The following is a 21,207-nucleotide window of genomic DNA, read 5'->3' on the forward strand; positions in this document are numbered from 1 at the left end:
CCCATATGGTCCAGCCGGGTGGTCTTCTTCATGGCGGAATCCCACCTGCTGTTTATTCCTTGTTTCACCTGTTACTGCCTGCTGGCACTCTTCCTCAGTCGGTGGCGTTGGTTCTTGGATGGTTGCCTTTGTTTTCCTGTAGTGGGCAATACCCTCCTCTTCGTACTCTTAGGTGGTATTGTGTTGCTGTCTTCCAGCCTTGTCTTTTGATCTCCACTTCAGTTACTGTCCTAACAATTTCTTTACGGCAGTAGGATGTATCATCTCGGTCTTCCCTTGATTACCTCTGTTCCTGGAAGAACCCTTTGTTCTTCTACTACTCATCTTCCACTCACTGGCAGAGGACGTGGGTTACCTTCAGTGGAATGCAAATACTTTCGCTACCCTGTATGACTTGTGTATCTATTGGAATTTCAGTTTTTTCCATGCATATACATCCTTATATACATTTATCTTTTGGATGTATATGTCTCTGCATGTTTATGCCTATCTCTTGAATGGATCTCTCATAGATGTCTTTTACTTCTGGTATATAAGTATGTGCTGTGCACATATGGGCAGGCTTTCTATATGGTGTACGTCACTGCATTTTACCTACACCCTTCTTGGTGACCTTTTTCAGCATTATTGTTGCACATATCGGTTTCCTTCCTTCTCTTCAGTGAGCGTGTCTGTTACATTTTTGCAGAGTATGCCTTATATACCATCAAGGTTGTCAATGTTAGATCCGTTTTCTTTACTGTTCTTGCTGTTTCCTAATGATGCTCTTCAGCATTTATTGTTCTCTTTTCTCCATTATGCTATCATTGAAGGTTTATTTTTTCGAAATTTTTCTCATTCTTTGACGATTGGTGGGTGCTTTTATTCATTGTATATGTTGCTGGGCTGAGCACCCTGTATGCTCCTTCCTTTTGGTTTTGGGCCTGGATTCTATGGACTATTGTCCTTGGTCCCTATGCATTGTCCGATCTTAGGTTGCATTTCTTTTGGGGCTGCCTCTTTACTGGTTTTATATCGTATTCTCACTGTCTTATAAATTTCTACTCCCTACGGGCTTCTCATAGTCCTTCTTAGGGATCATCCTCTCGGTGAGCTTCTTGCTTCACCTATCATTTTCGGATAGTCTGGTCACTTTCTATCTTTTGGGTCAGCTTCTCCTGTTTTTGGATCTTTAGTCAGTTTGCAGCCCTCCTCCAAGGATGGTATTGCTTGCATATCTGATTCTAAGATAAGGAATCTGCGGTTAGACATCTCTATCAGATGGACAAGTTACTTACCTTCAGTAATACCTTATATGGTAGAGACAGGATCTAGCCGCAGATTTCTTATCAACCCTCTCAACTGAGAGCCCTGTTGTCTCCATGATCCCCTCTTTGCATACTACTACAGTTCTTTCAATATGTACTTGTTGATACAAGATATTTCTCTTTTTGGCACAGTTTCCAGAGACTGTTTCTCTAAGTGGCTCTGTGTTGTTGGCACGAAAATAGTCACACAATAAACTGACACTAGCGCGTCGGAGGACGGCAAATATGGACTCCGTTGGCATCACATTCGGGCGACAACACTATGGAGTCGATCAACGCCCTATACCAACACGTAGTGGTACTGCTGGGGAAAAATTAGGGATCCAGTCTGGTGCCTGGGGAGTATTCTAAGATAAGGAATCTGCGGCTACATCCTGTGTATACCAGATAAGGTGTTACTGAAGATAAGTAACTTGTCCTTTAGCATCTACTGTGACCATTCAGCAAAGTGTAAATCTACCTCTCCTTTTCTCAAACTTCTAGGGGAACCACCTATAAAGTGAAAAACATGGTTTACGGCATTTACTGAAAACTTAGGTGCCACAGGCTGGAAAAGATTCTGTCCTGAATGCAAAAGATAGTCAGTACGGGGAAGTTTCGGTTTTGAAGATCAGGTGATATTTAAACCTTTGTCCCCATATGAGGTGATAGACGAAGTAGATGAGTATCAAGAGCAGCGGCGGCTCCTCCGCTATGGTGGAGGAGTGTCACCCCCACCTGATGAGTGGGGGCAGCACACACACAAAAAAAAGAAATGATCCTAAAGTACGAGCTACTTACCTTCGGTAACAATGTATCTCGTAGAGATTATTCTAGTCGCAGATTCCTTCACGTAGAATTATCCCCAGGCGTGAGACTGGATCTGGAAACGTTTTGCCACAGCATTCCTGCGTGCTGGGGAGGGGCGGCACCACGCGACTCCACCCAGACGTCGTCCGCTTACGTGACGTCAGCGAGGTCACATACATCCCACCCCGGCGCGTCTTTGTCAGTTTTCTTCTGAGAAATTTTTAGTGCCACAACGCAGAGCCATCAGACAAAACTGTGGGAGTATGGGAACAGTGTGCGAAAGAGGAGAAAAATTGGAAAAAGGAATGGTGACGAACAACACCATAAGGAGCAGTGCCAACACTGCAGTACCCAAAGGCAGGGAAAGAAGAAAGAACAGAGCAGAGTCCTGAGCAGCCATCCTGCCAGTATGCAGACACCGTTCCCCCCCCCGGAGACAAGGAACATATGCAAATGTCATGACAACATGTAGCAGGACTACAACCCCCATCAAGAAACAAAGAAGGGGAGCCAGTACCAAGACAAATAGAAACAACAAACCTCCAAGCAACCCCAGCACATAGGGCAACCCCCCCACCGCACCAAGGAAAAAGGGCAAAGGCATGGCCAGATGACCCCAACCCAGAGGGTAGCAGAGGGGCCAGGACCCTTAGTAACAAAGGGGAAGGGAGGGGAGGGAAGAGATTGAAGGCAAGCCCCCCCCCCCCAATCCTGGAGCAACCAGAGCAGAGGGGCACAGAAGTACCCATAAACCCATCCTCCAACGAACCAAAGAGGAGGAAGGAACATCAACAAGACAGAGCAGCCCGTCAAAGAGCGAAAGAATGCACTCACAGAAGACATAGCCACCCACCGGGAGGCGAGTGCCGAAGACCATCCAAAGGGTCCTCTCAGAACAGGGAGGAAGGGCGGGCCGTGAAGGAATCTGCATAAACACCATAGAGAGCAGGGGCCCGAAGGCGACCAGAACTCCCTAGCGGAGTGCAAGCTATATACCAGCTACCACTAATTAAATCCCAAGACATGGGAACCCTCTTTGGAAGAAACTTCCGCAGCAGAGGAAAAATGAAAGAGCCACGGGAAAACCCCCCGCGGAAGGCTTGTCAAGCAGCCCAAGAGAAAACAGAAGGCCTAATCTGAGGGCCAACAACTCCAGCAAAAACACTCAGTCAACAAAGGGGCCATCTAGCAGCCAACAACACCACAGTCCCAGCAAGGAGGACTCGAGTGGCCATAAAACACACCCCACCGCAAGGGCAACCGACCCAAAAGAAGGTCCAGAACCAGCTCAACTCAGCAGTCACTGAGGAGGGGAAGGAAGAGTAGAAGGATAAGGCGGAGGTGGAGGACGGAAACCCGCCAAGAACCTTTGGATGGCGGAGTCTGCCGGGGCATGGAATAACAGGGTGCCATCGAATGGAAGATCAATCAGCCGTTCCCGAACATTTTCGGGGAACACGCCGTCCCGAAGCCAAGCATGGCGACGGAGGGCAACTGAGGAAGCCATGGCCCGGCCCAGCACCTCCGAAATGTCCAGAGCTGAGCGGAGAATAAACACTGCTAGCTCCTGGCCATCCTACGCATGATGGTGTAAGTCCACCTGAACAGTCTCTTGTGAAGCTGCGGAACCCAAGGACTCAGCCGAGTCTCACAAACAAGAGGTAGCCCTAGCCAACACACATAAGGTGTTAAGGGCCAGCAGGCTAGCGCTGGTCGAGGCGAACATGTTGCGCCCCCAAGAGTCCAGCCAGCGGGCCTCCCGGGACGGCGGAGTCAACAGTGGTGGCAGGGAGGGAAAAGCAGTCGCAAAAGTGGACTTGAGGCAGAGGGGTGGAGGGAAAGACACGCCGGGTCACGCCGCGCAGGAAGGTGCCAGTGCAGAAAGTTTTGAGGCACCGGATCCCCTGAGGCACCTCCAAGTCCCCATCAGGGAAGAAAGGAGGGAACCCTCAAAGGGAAGCAATAGCTCCCTCCCACCAGAGTCCTGGTGGAGAAGCTCAAAGAGATGGTCTGCCGGGAAAAGAGCAACCGGGTCACCCATGCGCAGAATGCCCACAGCCGTACCTGCCTCAGTAGGGCCCCACGGTGGAGAAGGCAGCTCCTCCACGGGTGACGGATGTAAAATAAGGCGGCCGTCCCCGAAGCCAAGCGGGGCGGGCAAAGGCCAGACCTGGAAGTCAGAAGGAACCGAAGAGTGGGGGACCTGTCGTTCCTCCGGCGAACACCTTGGCCTCGGAAATGGCAGGGAGCCGCTCTTCGATGATGCCGGTGAAAAAGCCACCACGCGGCGGCCTGTCTCTGGGGAGGATGACACCAGTAGGCACCCGACCTCCGGAGAAGAGGGAGCGTGCGAATACGAATCCGCACCCGACACCTGTCTGGAGTCGTAGAGTCCGCTGCCTGAGGCAGGACGTCAACACCATTCGGTGCCGAAGGAACTGCCAGATAGGGCTCCTCCAAGCCACACCGCGCAGGGGACCGGAGCAGAGCCGAAGTGGCCAAGGGGTGGCGCCAGAACAACTCCGACTCGACCTCCGCCGAGGCAGCTGCCTGCGTGGAGGAAAGAGAGGGATCAGGGGAGTGATACGAAGCCCTCCGCCAGCCCTGGCCCAGAATGTGACGGAGGTGGTCCAGCGACCCATACGGCGGCGCCAGGGCCGATTCATCCTCCAACTCGCCCTCCGATGAGGCAGCCGCCTGCGTGGAGGAATGAGAGGGGCCTGGAGGAGGACGAGGGGTCCCCGTCCAGCCTCAACCCAGAGCGGGACGAGGAGGGTTCGCCGTCACCTGTGGCGCCACCAGGTCCAGCAGGCGCCGTCAGCTCAGCCGTGGACATGGCCGCCGCGTGTCCAGAGGGGCTCGGGATGCAACCCGAGCCCCGGCGACCTCCTGCGACACCACAGGGACTCCAGTGGGAGTTTGCGGCAAGACAGAGCCGCAGTGGTCCAAAGGAGAGACACCCGAAGGGCCGCACTCCAACAGCACCACATCCTCCAAGCCTGGAGCCGAACCAGTCTGCGCTGGGGCCGGAGCCACCAGAGCCGCCTCGGAAGGCCCCCTGCAATGCAAGGGATCCACTGACGCCCCAGGAGGGGAAGGAGGAGGAGACGCCAGCGAGGCCTGCAAAGCCGCCGCATATGTCTCCATCTAGACTCTCGGCGCCCCTTCACCGGGAAACGGTGGATAAGAGGGGATGAAGCCTACCTTGAGAGACGTGCCGAGAGTAGTTTCATCCGACGCTTCCGCCGCGACTTTGGCTTCAACTGTTGGCACTCCTCAAAATCAGTGGTGCCGTGATCTTCCCCTAAACACCACATACAAATGAGGTGAGGGTCCGTCGCCGACATAAGACCCCCACACGACGTGCAAGACTTGAAGCCCGAAGGCATTCACATACTGCTCCCCAAAAAATATCACAATGAGGAAGAAAAAAGGGCCCAAACAGGCCCGAACAGAGACCGGATACGCGTTGCACGTGGAAAAGGAAAAAACTGACATAGGCGCGCCGGGGTGGGACTTATATGACCTCGCTGACGTCACATACGCGGACGACGCCTGGGAGGAGTCGCGTGGTGCCGCCCCCCCCCCCGCCCGCCAGCGCGCAGGGATGCTGTGGCAAAAAGTTTCCGGATCCAGTCTTGCGCCTTGGGATAATTCTATGTGAAGGAATCTGCGGCTAGTAGTCTCTATCAGATACCATGTCATCTTATTTTTCTTTCTGCTAAATGCATCCAAATCTGAGTGAGGTGGGGCCATGACCAGAGCAGGGGGAGGAGTAGCTCACACTGTAAGTGCACGTGAAGGTTTGGCTGGCTGTCTAAGGCCATCCAACCCGTCATGCGCACTTTGATCTCTCTTCAGACGAGCTGTGTTAGACAATCAGGTGGAGTAGAGGCACAGGCTCCTAGGACCTGAGCGAGCCTGCTCCCGCTCCTCTCATGCGGCACAGTGTGCTGGGACTGGAGCAGAAGAACCCCGAGGCGGCTGCTGGCAATGCAGCAGCAGGTAAGTGCGTTAAAAAAAAATTATACACCTCCATCCGCCTCACCACTTGTTATGAAAGGGAGCTGCTGTACACAAGCGAGTTTGCCAGTTATTAGAAATGGTTTCTTTTTTTTACTTGGAGGCAACCGCAGGACAAGTTTATTAATTCATGTGTAGCATCATAAAGTATTTTAGGTGCGGTTTCTGAATTAAAAAATTGTCACAATTGATTAGAGACCACATAGTAGTCAGAAGTGGAAATAAAAATGTCAAGGAAAAATTACTTACATTGTAATTAGAAACTGTAATTAGAAACTCTAGATATAGTGAAAAGTTTAGAAATCTCACAAGCATCATTCAAAGAATTGAAAAGAGGAGACAACTCCGGGGTAAGTAGTGTCAAGGAACAAGTAATAAGCATGTCATTGGACAGAGGGTGCCAGAAATGTGTGAATCAAGGGTAAACAAGCATGTGCAATGCAATAGGTCTCGCATTAGGAAAGTGTGAGCTATTGGTATTGTAAATGACAAATTTTATATTTGTGTTGGTTTTGAAAATATCGAAATTAATAGCTTTGTCATTTACAATGCCAATAGTTTTAACTTTCGCAAATGTATGACCTATAGCATTTTTAATGCAATATGTGTTGTATTTACGTGATTTAGATATATTGACATTACAAATAACAATGGCTTTTAATTTTTTTAAATAATTAATACTTAAATAAAAGTTATTGTAATTTATAATGGCAATAGCTTAAACATTTGTAAATAACTTTTGTGACGATTATGTTCAGTGTATTTTATTGTGACAAAAATCCAAGAACAGAAATGAAATATTAAAATCTTTTTGTGCCATTTGTAATAAAGCTTGAAACATTGAGAGAACATATTTGAACAAGTTATTGTTGAATGGTTGCACAGATTGATGCTGTGGTGGCGCTGAGTGATTCTGTGGCATTCAGTGATGCTGTGGTAGCGCATAGTGATGTTGTGGTGCCCCTGAGTGATGTTGTGGTGGTGCTGAGTGATGCTGTGGTGATGAGATAGATAGATGGAGTGAGTGCGATAGAGTGAGGGCTATAGATCGATAGAGTGAGGGCGATAGATCGATAGAGTGAGGGAGATAGATCGATAGAGTGAGGCAGATAGATCGATAGAGTGAGGGCGATAGATAGATAGAGGGAGGGCGATAGATAGATAGAGGGAGGGCGATAGATAGATAGAGGGAGGGCGATAGAGTGAGGGCGATAGATAGAGTGAGGGCGATAGATAGAGGGAGGGCGATAGATAGAGGGAGGGCGATAGATAGAGGGAGGGCGATAGATAGAGGGAGGGCGATAGATAGAGGGAGGGCGATAGATAGAGTGAGGGCGATAGATAGAGTGAGGGCGATAGATAGAGTGAGGGCGATAGATAGAGTGAGGGCGATAGATAGAGTGAGGGCGACAGATAGAGTGAGGGCAATAGATAGACAGATAGAGTGAGGGCGTAGATAGAGTGAGGGCGATAGATAGAGTGAGGGCGATAGATAGACAGAGTGAGGGCGATAGATAGACAGAGTGAGGGCGATAGATAGACAGAGTGAGGGCGATAGATAGACAGAGTGAGGGCGATAGATAGACAAATAGAGTGAGGGCGATAGATAGAGTGAGGGCGATAGATAGATAGAGTGAGGGCGATAGATAGAGTGAGGGCGATAGAGAGATAGATAGAGTGAGGGCGATAGATAGAGTGAGGGCGATAGAGTGAGGGCGATAGATAGAGTGAGGGCGATAGATAGACAGAGTGAGGGAGATAGATAGACAGATAGAGTGAGGGCAATAGATAGACAGATAGAGTGAGGGCGATAGATAGAGTGAGGGCGATAGAGAGATAGATAGAGTGAGGGCGATAGATAGAGTGAGGGCGATAGATAGAGTGAGGGCGATAGATAGAGTGAGGGCGATAGATAGAGTGAGGGCGATAGATAGAGTGAGGGCGATAGATAGAGTGAGGGCGACAGATAGCGTGAGGGCAATAGATAGACAGACAGAGTGAGGGCGATAGATAGACAGTGAGGGCGATAGATAGACAGAGTGAGGGAGATAGACAGATAGAGTGAGGGAGATAGATAGACAGATAGAGTGAGGGCGATAGATAGACAGATAGAGTGAGGGCGATAGATAGATAGAGTGAGGGCGATAGATAGAGTGAGGGCGATAGAGAGATAGATAGAGTGAGGGCGATAGATAGAGTGAGGGCGATAGATAGAGTGAGGGCGATAGATAGAGTGAGGGCGACAGATAGCGTGAGGGCAATAGATAGACAGATAGAGTGAGGGCGTAGATAGAGTGAGGGCGATAGATAGACAGATAGAGTGAGGGCGATAGATAGACAGAGTGAGCGCGATAGATAGACAGAGTGAGGGCGATAGATAGACAGAGTGAGGGCGATAGATAGACAGAGTGAGGGCGATAGATAGACAGAGTGAGGGCGATAGATAGACAGAGTGAGGGCGATAGATAGACAAATAGAGTGAGGGCGATAGATAGAGTGAGGGCGATAGATAGATAGAGTGAGGGCGATAGATAGAGTGAGGGCGATAGAGAGATAGATAGAGTGAGGGCGATAGATAGAGTGAGGGCGATAGAGTGAGGGCGATAGATAGAGTGAGGGCGATAGATAGACAGAGTGAGGGAGATAGATAGACAGATAGAGTGAGGGCAATAGATAGACAGATAGAGTGAGGGCGATAGATAGAGTGAGGGCGATAGAGAGATAGATAGAGTGAGGGCGATAGATAGAGTGAGGGCGATAGATAGAGTGAGGGCGATAGATAGAGTGAGGGCGATAGATAGAGTGAGGGCGATAGATAGAGTGAGGGCGATGAATAGAGTGAGGGCGACAGATAGCGTGAGGGCAATAGATAGACAGACAGAGTGAGGGCGATAGATAGACAGTGAGGGCGATAGATAGACAGAGTGAGGGAGATAGACAGATAGAGTGAGGGAGATAGATAGACAGATAGAGTGAGGGCGATAGATAGACAGATAGAGTGAGGGCGATAGATAGATAGAGTGAGGGCGATAGATAGAGTGAGGGCGATAGAGAGATAGATAGAGTGAGGGCGATAGATAGAGTGAGGGCGATAGATAGAGTGAGGGCGATAGATAGAGTGAGGGCGACAGATAGAGTGAGGGCAATAGATAGACAGATAGAGTGAGGGCGTAGATAGAGTGAGGGCGATAGATAGACAGATAGAGTGAGGGCGATAGATAGACAGAGTGAGCCGATAGATAGACAGAGTGAGGGCGATAGATAGACAGAGTGAGGGAGATAGATAGACAGAGTGAGGGAGATAGATAGACAGATAGAGTGAGGGCGATAGATAGACAGATAGAGTGAGGGCGATAGATAGACAGATAGAGTGAGGGCGATAGATAGATAGAGGGAAGGCAATAGATAGAGTGAGGGCGATAGATAGAGTGAGGGCGATAGATAGAGTGAGGGAGATAGAGAGATAGAGAGAGTGAGGGCGATAGAGAGATAGAGTGAGAGCGATAGAGAGATAGATAGAGTGAGGGCGATAGAGAGACAGAGTGAGGGCAATAGATAGACAGATAGAGTGAGGGTGATAGCTATATAGAGGGAGGGCGATAGATAGAGGGCGATAGATAGATAGAGTGAGGGCGATAGAGAGATAGATAGAGAGATAGATAGAGTGAGGGCGATAGATAGATAGAGTTAGGGCGATAGATGGAGTGAGGGCGATAGATAGAGTGAGGGCGATAGAGAGATAGAGTGAGGGCGATAGATAGATAGAGTGAGGGCGATAGAGAGATAGATAGACTGAGGGCGATAGAGAGATAGATAGAGTGAGGGCGATAGATAGATAGAGTTAGGGCAATAGATAAATAGAGTGAGGGCGATAGAGATAGATAGAGTGAGGGCGATAGATAGATAGAGTTAGGGCAATAGATAGATAGAGTGAGGGCGATAGAGATAGATAGAGTGAGGGCGATAGAGAGATAGATAGAGTGAGGGCGATAGATAGAGTGAGGGCGATAGATAGATAGAGTGAGGGCGATAGATAGAGTGAGGGCGATAGAGAGATAGATAGAGTGAGGGCGATAGAGAGATAGATAGAGTGAGGGCGATAGAGAGATAGATAGAGTGAGGGCGATAGAGAGATATATAGAGTGAGGGCGATAGAGAGATAGAGTGAGGGCGATAGATAGATAGATAGAGTGAGGGCGATAGAGAGATCGATAGAGTGAGGGCGATAGATAGTGTGAGGGCGATAGATAGAGTGAGGGCGACAGATAGCGTGAGGGCAATAGATAGACAGATAGAGTGAGGGCGTAGATAGAGTGAGGGCAATAGATAGACAGATAGAGTGAGGGCGATAGATAGACAGAGTGAGGGCGATAGATAGACAGAGTGAGGGCGATAGATAGACAGAGTGAGGGAGATAGATAGACAGATAGAGTGAGGGCGATAGATAGACAGATAGAGTGAGGGCGATAGATAGATAGAGTGAGGGCGATAGATAGATAGAGGGAGGGCGATAGATAGAGTGAGGGCGATAGATAGAGTGAGGGCGATAGAGAGATAGATAGAGTGAGGGCGATAGAGAGATAGAGTGAGAGCGATAGAGAGATAGATAGAGTGAGGGCGATAGAGAGATAGAGTGAGGGCGATAGATAGACAGAGTGAGGGCGATAGATAGATAGAGGGAGGGCGATAGATAGAGTGAGGGCGATAGATAGAGTGAGGGCGATAGAGAGATAGATAGAGTGAGGGCGATAGAGAGATAGAGTGAGAGCGATAGAGAGATAGATAGAGTGAGGGCGATAGAGAGATAGAGTGAGGGCGATAGATAGACAGATAGAGTGAGGGCAATGGATAGACAGATAGAGAGAGGGCATAGATAGAGTGAGGGCGATAGACAGAGTGAGGGCGATAGATAGACAGATACAGTGAGGGCGATAGATAGACAGAGTGAGGGCGATAGATCGATAGAGTGAGGGCGATAGATAGATAGAGTGAGGGCGATAGATAGAGTGAGGGCGATAGATAGAGTGAGGGCGATAGATAGATAGAGTGAGGGCGATAGAGAGATAAATAGAGTGAGGGCGATAGAGAGATAGATAGAGTGAGGGCGATAGATAGATAGAGTTAGGGCAATAGATAGATAGAGTGAGGGCGATAGAGATAGATAGAGTGAGGGCGATAGAGAGATAGATAGAGTGAGGGCGATAGAGAGATATATAGAGTGAGGGCGATAGAGAGATAGAGTGAGGGCGATAGATAGACAGAGTGAGGGCGATAGATAGACAGAGTGAGGGCGATAGATAGACAGATAGAGTGAGGGCGATAGATAGATAGAGTGAGGGCGATAGATAGACAGAGTGAGGGCGATAGATAGACAGATAGAGTGAGGGCGATAGATAGACAGATAGAGTGAGGGCGATAGCTATATAGAGGGAGGGCGATAGATGGAGTGAGGGCGATAGATAGAGTGAGGGCGATAGATAGATAGAGTGAGGGCGATAGAGAGATAGATAGAGTGAGGGCGATAGAGAGATAGATAGAGTGAGGGCGATAGATAGAGTTAGGGCGATAGATAGAGTGAGGGCGATAGAGAGATAGAGTGAGGGCGATAGAGAGATAGATAGAGTGAGGGTGTTAGAGAGATAGATAGAGTGAGGGCGATAGAGAGAGAGAGTGAGGGCGATGATAGATAGAGTGAGGGCAATAGATAGTTAGAGTGAGGGTGATAGACAGATAGAGTGAGGGCGATAGATAGATAGAGAGAGTGATGGCGATAGAGTGAGGGTGTAATTATGTGGCGTGTAATTATGTGGCGTGTAATTATGTAGCACTGAGTGGTATTTGGAGTGTATGTTGCATTGAGTGCAGTGTAATTATGTGGCGTGTAATTATGTGGCACTGAGTGGTATTTGGAGTGTATGTCGCATTGAGTAGAGTGTAATTATGTTGCGGGTAATTATGTGGCACTGAGTGGTATTTGGTGTGTATGCTGCATTGAATGCAGTGTAATTGTGTGTCGTGTAATTATGTGGCACTGGGTGGTATTGTTTGGAGTGTATGTTGTATTCAGTATAGTGTAATTGTGTGGCGTGTAATTATGTGGCACTGAGTGGTATTTGGAGTGTATGTTGCCTTGAGTGCAGTGTAATTATGTGGCGTGTAACTATGTGGCACTGAGTGGTATTTGGAGTGTATGTTGCCTTGAGTGCAGTGTCATTATGTAGCATAATTATGTGGCACTGAGTGGTATTGTATGGAGTATGCTGCATTCAGTAGAGTGTAATTATGTGGCATGTAATTATGTGGCACTGAGTGTTATATGGAGTGTATCTTGCATTGAGTGCAGTGTAATTATGTTGCATGTAATTATGTGGCACTGAGTGGTATTTGGAGTGTATGTTGCATTGAGTGCAGTGTAATTATGTAGCATGTAATTATGTGGCACCGAGTAGTATTTGGAGTGTATGTTGCGTTGAGCGCAGTGTAAATATGTAGCATATAATTATGTGGCACTGAGTGGTATTTTGAGGAGTGTATGTTGTATTCAGTATAGTGTAATTGTGTGGCGTGTAATTATGTGGCACTGAGTGGTATTTGGAGTGTATGTTGCCTTGAGTGCAGTGTAATTATGTGGCGTGTAACTATGTGGCACTGAGTGGTATTTGGAGTGTATGTTGCATTGAAGGCAGAGTAATTATTTGGCGTGTAATTATGTGGCACTGAGTGGTATTTAGAGTGTATGTTGCGTTGAGCGCAGTGTACTTATGTAGCATATAATTATGTAGAGTGTATGTTGTATTCAGTAGAGTGTAATTGTGTGGCGTGTAATTATGTGGCACTGAGTGGTATTGTTTGGAGTGTATGATGCATTGAGTGCCTTGTAATTATGTAGCATATAATTATGTGGCACTGAGTGGTATTGTGTGGAATGTGTGTGGCATTCAGTTGAGTGTAATTATGTGGCGTGTAATTATGTGGCACAGAGTGGTATTTGGAGTATATGTTGCATTGAGTGCAGTGTAATTATGTGGCATGTAATTATGTGGCACTGAGTGGTATTTGGAGTCTATGTTGCGTTGAGTGCAGTGTAATTATGTAGCATATAATTATGTGGAGTGTATGTTGTATTCAGTAGAGTGTAATTGTGTGGCGTGTAATTATGTGTTGGTCTGACCTGTTACAACTATGGCAAAGCTGTCCAGTCTTGTCTTTGGGAACTATTAGTTTTGATACTGGGTTTTAGCCATGCTGCACAGTATGCATGGTGCTGTGTAGCATGGCTAAAGAATTTCTAAAACAATATGATACGAATGGCAGTGTCATTTTCAAAGGCACGCACACGTGCCTACAAAATTATGCCAGGCTTGTTTTTTTTTAGTTCCTAAAAAGGAAAAAAGGAAACCAAGGAGAAGATCGGAAGCAAAATGGGGGGCTGGGACAGGTGAGGAAGCAATAAGGGGATGCAGATGAGAGCTGAAGCCACATGGGGGTCGAAAACGACATGGAACAGAGAGGTGCAAGTCAAGACAAAAGAACACGGAAGGAACACAGCTGCGAGACAGAGCAACACAGAGGCAGGTGACGCAACACAAGGGACAGAAACAACATAGGACACAGAGAAGCACACAGTGAGACAGAGCAACATAAGACTGGAGGGGTGGTATGCATAGAAGCACACAGCGAGACAGGGCAGCCAAGCAAAGGTTCTAACTCCGGCGGGGGGGGGTCTGGGGTGGACACCGAAGCTCTACTTACAGGTAGTCTGTGACCTACGAGCTACTCGCTGTAAAACCGTGCTTTTATTTCTTCCTGCCCTCCCCATTCCTCCCTGTGGTCTATACCTTAATAAAACATTGGTACAAATGCATACTTGTTCATGCCATTGTTTACACGAGTTGTTACATTAAGCCCAGACTTATTGGCATTGCCAACGTTCAAGTATATTGCGGTCTGACGTTTTGCAGCCAAACAAGCACTGTGGATAGAAGCCATCCAGTTTACCATAGTATGCATTAATTATAACCCTTGAGTTGATTTACTACTTGGAAGGTGAAGAGAATCCTTCTTTGCATGAATTTTGAATTATATTGGTGACTAGCTGGCTGCGTTTAATGCACTAAGTGCTAACTTCAAATATGCTTCATCCTCGGTAGTCATTCAGATTTATGGTTTGAATGTGTTTAGTTTTTGTGGCACTCGTCGTGTACTTGCGTTCTCCAAATAGGCCTTTTTCCGGGAATATCACCAGTTGCATCCGCCCTCGTCTCCGAATGCCTTTTGGTCCTGGTGTTTCTTCATAACCCGGGGAGGTGAAAAGCTTAGTTGATGTAGCTGGGATACGGTCTTGCAGACCCCCCTGCTTTGCACAGGTTTACAGGTTCGCACCTCCGACAAAGGTGTTAAATGTCCAATTAGACCCTCGAACTGAGACATTACTTTTGTCATCGCCAGGCATTTCTGGCTGGACTTTTACGGGCTCACGTGTCAGCAGCTTTTCTGTTCTATTCAGCGCACGCTCTCCAGAACTGCTTTCCTCAATTCCCTTGCGACTCCGAAATCCGCATTCTGCTACTTTCAATGTGAAGCGTGTTGGGAAGTGAATTGTGTCACCAAATGTGATTTTGAGGTGCCCACGACTGTTCGGGAGCCTTATACTGACCAACTGTGTGCTCCGAAGTTACTGTGGAACATAATTGAGTGAATTTAACAAGGAACATGGAAGCAAATTCACGGGAAATGTTGTGACGTTGCAGAACGGTTGGAGTGTAACGAGTGTATCTTTGCAGGGGGCTTCGACTACTATAATGGGGTCCCAAGGAGCGCATAATAATCGCAGTAGAGTTTTAAGAAAGTCTTAGAATTGTGTAGGAGGGGATCTGACTCAGCGTGTCAACATTTGGGAATTAGACTTCTTCAGCAAGTAAGTGCCTTGAATGCCTTCCTCATATAAGGGAGTGCTCGTATTAAAACAACAAGTGCCTGAAGCACTACTAGGCTGCAACCTAGGTCGGACTGGGGCAGAAAAATATGCCCAGACTCCCTGATAGAAGTGGCGCTCATTAATGAAGTAGACTGTTAAAACAAGAACATCGCCAAAAGAAAAAAAAAGCGGCCGGGAAAGGATCCCTTTGAAGTGGCCGTGAAAGTGAAAGCAATTAGGGAAGAGGAGAATTGAGGCCAGCGCGCACTGCACACGCTGGGGAAGCCTGTGGGAGGGAGGCTGATGGCTTTGATGTTGGGAAATGCGCGTGCTTGTGTTCACGTGAACTGTTAGAAATCCGCCCGATGGTTTGAGAACTTTTTTGCCTCCTATAATTCTCGACTATCCATTCGTTGCGAATTGGGAAAGGCGAGACCTAAAAAGGAAGGAAAGAAGACAGGAACAATTTTTTAAACATAAGAATATTTGTGTTGCATTTGAATCTCTTACACAAAGTTTGGGTGGACATGTGCGTCCTGCTAAATTTGCCACATGTCACAACTGTGGTAAAATTGGTTGTAGAAGGCTGGCTTAGTATATGGTGTCCGGTTGGAGCACCAACAAGCCTTGGCAGCAGCAACAGACATTGTAAACGAAAAAGGTGCAAAGTTGGGACTAGCAAAGTCCAAGGGACTACCCAATTGCAGGAGAGTCTGAGCAGGCCCCAAGTAAGCGGGGAGCCCACTGAAGCCAATGAAGGCTCAAGAGGGCCCACAGGCCAAAAGCACAGGAGTCGCAAGAGTACCTCAAGCAGCTCACCAAAGATGCAGGCCCACAGTGCAGAGGATGTGGTGAGGACGAAGATCTTGGCAGGAAGAGATGCAGGAGGCTGGAGCTTTTTATAGCTCAAAGATCTCTGGAGGACAGACCCAACAAGCCTTGGAAATGGCAGGTCGACGTGGTGCACAAGGATTTCTTCCAGCGGTTCTGACGAGGGATACTGACCTCAAATTTGCTGAGAGGCCAGGTCAGGCCTCGAGGGAGTTGCAGAAGCATTACCTGTGTTGCATTTCGTAGTCCATAGGACGTCAGGAGCAGCAGACCAGTCAGCTTTGTTGCGGTGCCTACAGATGCAGAGGAGTGACTCCTTCACTCCAAGGGAGGTTCCTTCGGGTGTTGTGATGCCCACAGGCCTGGAGAGAAACCCGGATGAAGCATGGACAACGAAGAAGACTTGCAGAACAGAGAGACCAGGAGCTGCATGATTCTTCATTGGTACAGTCATGGTTCCAGGCTAGGTCCATAACAGGCCATTGATCTCTAGGATTTCAAAGACTAAAAGAAATATCCAGAATCCCTAGACATTCATCAGCATTTGGCCTCAGAAAGATGACTTTGTATTTATGTATATATTGATTGTATAGATTTGTATCTTTCACTGTACATATTCTTTCACCATTTTGATCACTATTCACCATTGTCACTATTTTTGCACAAAAATCCACTTTGACAGTCTATTGTCTGTATTTAATGAAATACTAATTGAATGAATTTAATTCATATAAATATCAAAAATGCAATGAATAAGACCTCGAGTCATTAATTGTGAGGTTTTGAATTGTGTTGTCTTAAGAGGGGGTTCTGCAACTAAAATAACAGTATTCTTTAAATTACTCATGTTCTGCACCGACAGAACCGCTTTTTATATTAAACATCCAGGCTAGGTCCAGCAAAGTCCAAAGTACCCAGACAGTTGAAGTGGTTTCGAGTTTAAATATTGTCCCTCGACAAATTTGAAAAGCCACGCACAGGTAAGTCCTCAAGTACCCTAGTGAAAGGGTTGGAACGATTCAAGGGTCCCTCCCAGAGAATGGGCTGGACAGAGGGGAGGATACTTCCATGTCCTTTGTCTAGTTTCGCGCCAGAGCTGAAACTGGAGCATGCAAGGAGGGCACCAAATGTGTATGTATTCAGGAACCCCCCCTGGAGGCTGTGTGTAGAGTGAAATCACAGCTGCGTACTCAAATCAAGTCAATGGGAAAGTTGCAGTTGCAGTTTTTAAGAAGGATCACCCTTCCCAGCGGACCCTGAAAAAACCCCATGGAAGACAGAAGGTTGGAGAGTCACCCCACCCGTGGATACTCCACAAGGATACCTACATCAGGGAAGCCATGTGCATAGGTGCGAAGTGACATCGGGAACCGCCGTAGACCACAATGGAGGCCCTCAGAAAAGATGCTGCTGGAGATAAAGGTGAAAGTGTCCAGTGGAATCCAAGGGCGGATTCAGGAAGATAGGTACCTGCAAGCAGAGGGGACAGCGGCTATGTCACTCAGGAGTGACCAGGAGGCACGGAAGACGAATGCCCCCCAATGTCGGAAGATGCAGGAGAGCTGACGGTGACCTTGGCACTGTAGCTGTGCAGACCAGGCAATGCTGTGGAAGACCAGAAGCCATTCACAAGCTATCCATTGTCGGATGTCAAGAGCCAAGGGGGTTGGTGTCCGGCAGGAGCACCAAGCCTTGGCAACGGCAACAAACGCGGCAGACTAAAAAGGTGCAGTGTCAGGATCAGCAAGGTCCAAGAGACTCCCCTAGTGCAGGAGAGTCAAAGCGGGCCCGAGCAAGCAGAGGAGCCCACTAGAGCCAAAGAAGACCCTCAAGAGGAGCCACAGGCAGAAGGCACAAGAGTTGCAAGAGGACCTTGAGCACTTTACCATGGTGCAGAGGATGTGGTGAGGACGAAGATCTTGGTAGCAAGCCATGCTGGAGCATCTTGGAGCCCAAAGATCTCTGCATTAGAGAGCCAACAAGCCTTGGCAATGGCAAGTCGACGCGGTGCACAGGGGTACTGCTCCAGCGGTTCCGATGAGGGAATACTTCAAACTTGCTGAGAAGACAGTGCAGGCATTGGGGGAGTTGCAGAAACCCCACCTGTGTTGACAAAGAAACAAGGAGCAGCAGGATTCTTTCAGATGCAGTCTCTGTTCCCAAAGTGAAGTCCAGCAAAGTCAAACGTGTGCAGACGGTTGATCTAATAGCGACTAGGGGCGAGTGTCTGAAAAGTTTCAGCGCTTCGTTTATCATCTCCTTTGTTCACTCTAAGTTGGCAGGGTATGCCCAGACGTGGGTCACTTGCTCACTTTGCCACTGGATTCAAGGTAGCCTGGCTGATGAGGGGTTACCTCAAAACCTGGCCCAGGATGCTTGTTTCCAGTCCCCGGAAGACCTGGCTTGGCAGTTCGGGCTGGACTGTTCCCATGACGAACAGGGACAAGACTGATTTGCACATGGCTAAGGCCGAACTGGGGTAGCAAAATGAGCTAAAAAACAATGATGGATTCAACCCAGATCTAATAGTGACTGGGGGTGGATGTCTGAAAAAAGTCAGCGCTCTGTCCATCATTTCCTTGTATTGCATACAACATAACCCCAACTAAACACACAGAGGTACAGAAAGAGTCTAGCAGGGTGCAATATGGACCATCATGAACACGACAATCAGGAGTGTGACATCAATATTTACATTGTATACACAGAAATAAAGGCGCATCACCACATCACAGATAAGAGAATTAGATGCAGAACGGAAGGGAGAGGGCAGTAAGGAGATTAGGGTAGGGGCAGTGATCAATCTGGAGCGGTGGGATCTAGGGTGAGAAAGTAGTCCAGAAGGGGCTGCAAAAAATCTTTAGGCCGAGATGTGAATGGCAGTAGCTGTGTGTAGTTCCTGCTGATGCCATTGAAATGTGTCATACTTTTGAGTAAGGCTGAGGCAGTAGGAACTCTACCACTGCCCCAATGTACCGCCATCTCGCATTTAGCAAGCAAAAGTGCCATGGGCACAAGTTGGCGAATCGACTTAGGAATATCGACAGTGTAGCCTAGGAGTGCCCTGAGGGAGTCAGGTGCAACAGCTACTTTGGTCATGGCTGAGAAAAGATGGAAGTCCAGTAGAGGCAAATCTGCGGGCATGTCCATGTCAGGTGCACAAAATCTGCATTCGGAGCTGAACATTTGGGGCACTGGTCAGCTTGAGTAGGGTCAAATTTTGGAATGTTAGAAGGGGAGAGTTCTGCTCGGTGGAGCAATTTGAAATGCAGCAGTTTGTCTGTGGTTGACTGAAATACAATGGGTCTGAGAACAACAGTAGGACCTCACTTTGACAGTGAGTGGGGAGCCCAGGTCCACACCCCAAGCCTCCCTGACTCTAGCTGTGGTGTCCGGTTTTATGGTAGTGCAGAGTCAGTATATCCTGGAGACCAACCAGTCTCCGTCAGTGTCGGAAATGACAAGATGTCAGTGGGAGGGAAATCATCTGAGCAAGGGGGTAGGAGGTCATAAGGGTGTGCAGGGTAGTATGTAGTAATTGGAGCACGAAGTGATCCATATATGAGGCATTCTTAAAGCGGCTATCATCGGCATGTATTAGGCCATGCCCATCAGGGAAAATATCACCCAATGTGTGGAGGTTATGCCATTTCCAAGTGTACGTGTTAACTACAGGTTGTCAGCTGCAGAATAGAGAGGGCTTCTGCCCAAAACCCGACAGTTTCTGCCAGACCCAGCACGTTTTGGAGATGGCTTGAACATCCGTGGGGTCGATTGGGAGGCTCCTTGGCAGAACAGAGGATGAGGAAGGTCCCCCAGCTTTAGCTGGTCCCTCTTGGGTTTTAGGAAACGGAGGCGGCCATCTGGGTGGTACCAACTCTGCGGGTAGTGGCACTGGGCTGCAAGATAGTAGGTCTGGGTCCCCGAAACCGCCACAGTCTTAAGGGGAGGGTTAGGGTATCCCACCGAATGAGGGTCGGGGTCAAGCCCAGATAAGGTACGTTAAGAGATTGCCTAAGGTGATAAAACAATTCTGTGAGGTATAGGGATATTTTTAAAAAAAAGATACAAGAAGCACAGGAGGACCACCATTTTGGTTATATCTACTCGTCTCACCATGGTTGTAAGAGCATAAATAACGGGACCATAGTTGAGCCAAATTACCTGGTCCCTAGAACAATGGAGATGGATACCAAGGTCTTTGTTGCTATCCACAGCCCAAGTTAGAGGCTAGTCTGCGGAGATGGAGCAGGAGATGTCCGGAAGAGGAAACAGTTCAGATTTAGTACAGGTAATTTGGAACCCAAAAAGGTTGCAGAAGAGTGTTATTTCCTGAATAAGAGGAGGAAGGTTATCTGAAGGATGACTAACAACAACAATATGTCATCTGCATACAGGAAAATGAGGAGGGAGCCATGAGTGAGCTGAAGGCCTCATTGTACATGACATTGCAATGATTAAGAAGAGGGGAGATAGGGGACAGCCCTGCCTGGTCCCAGTTGTGATAGGGAACGCATCAGTAAGGGAACTGTTAATTTGCATGCGTGCCACCAATGCTATTTGCATTGTTTAATAGATTTTTTTTCTCCTTGCTTAAACATTGTGCATATTTTTTTTATTTTTTTATAAAGTTTTTTATTTGCATCAAAGGATCACATAGGCAATAAACAATTCATTTTTTTACGAAAGAAAACAGAAACAGAAACAAAAATATGACAATATTCCATAATTGCATTTAGATAAATATATAAATAGCATTATTTAAACAGTGCAAAACATAAAATTAAGAATCGATAAACTTGTATTTTGAAACACATCTGCTAAGACATGAATAGCCCCCATATTCTGTCAATTTTCCGTCTGGCCTGCACTCCTCTTGAATCTGCAATAGCGGCTTCCATACTATGAATCTCCTTTACTAAACTCCACCATTCTAAAACTGTTGGTGGGTTCTTTTGAATCCAAGCTCTAGCAACAATTAACCTTCCACAAGTGATTAGGACATTCAACAGATCTTTAAACCTTTCCCCCCCACTGATGCCTACGCAAACATCAATATTTGAGAATGAGAAAGGTTGCTCCAGCCTCTCAGTGATAACCTTAGTTATTCCTTCCCAGTATTCCTTGAGGTGGGGGCAAGTAAAAAACATGTGGACAATGTCCGCACCACTCAAATCACATTTAGGGCATTTCGTTTTATCTGAATGAATGTTATTCGTTGCCCATTTAAGTATCCTTTCAGGCGTAAAATATAATTGACAGATTGTTTTAAACATCTGCAATTTTAAGCTGGTAGATTGAACTGTTGTATTTAGGCTTTTAAATGATGTAACAATTAAA

This window comes from Lissotriton vulgaris, chromosome 1_1 (assembly GCF_964263255.1).
Source record: "Lissotriton vulgaris chromosome 1_1, aLisVul1.2, whole genome shotgun sequence".
NCBI classification, from domain to species: domain Eukaryota; kingdom Metazoa; phylum Chordata; class Amphibia; order Caudata; family Salamandridae; genus Lissotriton; species Lissotriton vulgaris.